Source organism: Schistocerca americana, unplaced genomic scaffold, assembly GCF_021461395.2.
Source record: "Schistocerca americana isolate TAMUIC-IGC-003095 unplaced genomic scaffold, iqSchAmer2.1 HiC_scaffold_77, whole genome shotgun sequence".
NCBI lineage: Eukaryota > Metazoa > Arthropoda > Insecta > Orthoptera > Acrididae > Schistocerca > Schistocerca americana.
In genome coordinates this window covers 235001-237500 of record NW_025726533.1, presented here as the reverse complement: position 1 = coordinate 237500, position 2500 = coordinate 235001, and the positions used below count along the sequence as shown (strand labels likewise).

General features: G+C 56.2%; 1 non-coding gene across 1 annotated transcript in view; it reads right to left on the bottom strand.

Moving 5' to 3' along the window:
- The window catches only part of LOC124590572, a 1910-nt gene extending 1721 nt beyond the window's left edge, over positions 1-189 (bottom strand). Inside the window, exon 1 of the ribosomal RNA XR_006976631.1 lies at positions 1-189. This exon is cut by the window's left edge and continues 1721 nt beyond it. This is a non-coding gene — a ribosomal RNA (small subunit ribosomal RNA).
- Between the last annotated feature and the right edge of the window lie 2311 nt (positions 190-2500).

Below are 2500 nucleotides of genomic sequence, written 5' to 3'. Positions count from 1 at the left end.
GTCGGGACTCTGTTTGCATGTATTAGCTCTAGAATTACCACAGTTATCCAAGTAACGTGGGTACGATCTAAGGAACCATAACTGATTTAATGAGCCATTCGCGGTTTCACCTTAATGCGGCTTGTACTGAGACATGCATGGCTTAATCTTTGAGACAAGCATATGACTACTGGCAGGATCAACCAGGGAGCTGCGTCAACTAGAGCTGAGCAGCCGGCCGCCCGGGAGTGTGTCCCGGGGGCCCGCGCGAACACGCAAGCGTCCGCTCAATTATTCTGCAAACAGGAGGAGGCTGAGCTCCCCTGCACCATACACCTCGAAACCCTCTCAGGTCCCGGCGGCGCGCAGCGCCGTCCTAAGTACTTGGTCGGGTTCGAGAGAGGCGCAATCGCCCGGAGTTTGGCGAGTAGACGCTTTAGGTGCGACCACCCGTGCTCCCAACTGAGCTTGCCGCTGCCGACAGAGGCCCGGGAGCGTGCTGTCGTGGCATTGCCGGCGGGAGACAACACGCGCCACCTACGGTGACCGGCAGCTCCAACGCCAGCGCCACAGAAGGACAAAAGCCCCACTTGGGTGCCGAAGCGAACTCTCCCAGCACAGCGCACGCGCCAACACGTCCGCACAGCTGCGATACAAACCACCTGCGAGAACCGCAGAGGCGACCGAGCAGCAGACGGCGTCGCGGCGCCGAGCGCCGGGCGGCGGCGCATCCTCAGCGCACACAGTCCTCAATCGGACCAGCACACTGCAGATGTCCACCGCGCTTCGCACCGGGCCCGCGAGGACCTACTTTGGCCGCACGGCGCCGCGTGCAGGGTGCGCCGGCGCGCAGCTGCGCCGCCTGCCGCCTCCGTCGGCCGGCGCGCCTGCCACTGGCCGCCCCCACCAGCCGGCTGTAGCGCGTGCGCCCACGCACCGCGCGGCCAGCACGCCGGGAGGCCCCCCCTCACCGGCCGGGGACGGTCCCACCCAGCCACCGCCGCGTATCGCTTCACACCCAGATGCCATTCACGTTCGTGGGCATGGTGGGTATCGCTGGAACAACCGGTTGGTAGCTCAACCGATCGTCGCCATCACTGATTCACCTCTAGCGAGAACAACCGCACCACAACGGTTTACCAGTTGTTCATTTGCGTAACGTCACCAGCAAACGTAGGCGTCCATCGCCATTTGCAAATTCAACGATTGTTGCATGCCTGTGTCAGGTGTCACGACACACTATGTCTGCCCACATACACGCAACAACATGTGCACGCTTCGCGAACACGTGGAAGGTGGCCCCCGTACGTATGCGATGTCCATTGCGCGAACGACTGTCAACCGGCCTCTGTCGCATGTCGCAGATGTGGAACGCAGTGCACCATGCTATCACGGTGTGTGAGAAGAGACGACTACGTCTGACAACACGCGCCACTACATCAACAGACGGCTCATGCTGATCGCCATCCAGGGCATACCACACTGCAATCCAGCTCTTATAGGGAGACGACACGTAGCTGAGTGCACAACATTTGGACCGCATGGTTCGCCGTTGTTGGCGCAGTCGTTGTACGGTCACATGTACCACGATGTATCATTCAGTACATGAGGACCAATGTGCAGTACAGTGTGTGATTTGGACGTACAACATCAGCGGACAGTTGACACAGGCCGTACCACAGCGTAGGCTAAGTGCTTCGCCATGCAAATGCCAATGAACAACTGCAAATGCCAATGAACAACTGCAAAGGGCATTGAGCATGTACGTCCTGCTGCCATCCACATTACAGTGTATAGCTGCAAGGTGTTTAACATGAAGCGATACACTGGGGACCGGGCAGTGCGAGTAGCAAACTATATTGCGGGGGTTGCAGTTAGGCAACACTACACTAATTTAACGCGTCGTATGACAATTACAGAGCAGGTTAAGGCCCAACGTGTGTTGGGTTAAGGCCCAACGTGTGTTGGGTTAAGGCCCAACGTGTGTTGGGTTAAGGCCCAACGTGTGTTGGGTTAAGGCCCAACGTGTGTTGGGTTAAGGCCCAACGTGTGTTGGGTTAAGGCCCAACGTGTGTTGGGTTAAGGCCCAACGTGTGTTGGGTTACAGCACAATATCGGTTACGTTACGGCGCAATGTGGGTTACGTTAAGGGGCAATGTGGGTTACGTTACGGCGCAATGTGGGTTACGTTAAGGGGCAATGTGGGTTACGTTACGGCGCAATGTGGGTTAGGCTAAGGCGCAATATAGGTTTCATTAAGGCGCAATATAGGTTACATTAAGGCGCAATATAGGTTACGTTAAGGCGCAATATAGGTTACGTTAAGGCGCAATATAGGTTACGTTAAGGCGCAATATAGGTTACGTTAAGGCGCAATATAGGTTACGTTAAGGCGCAATATAGGTTACGTTAAGGCGCAATATAGGTTAGGTTAAGGCGCAATATAGGTTAGGTTAAGGCGCAATACAGGTTAGGTTAAGGCGCAATACAGGTTAGGTTAAGGCGCAATACAGGTTAGGTT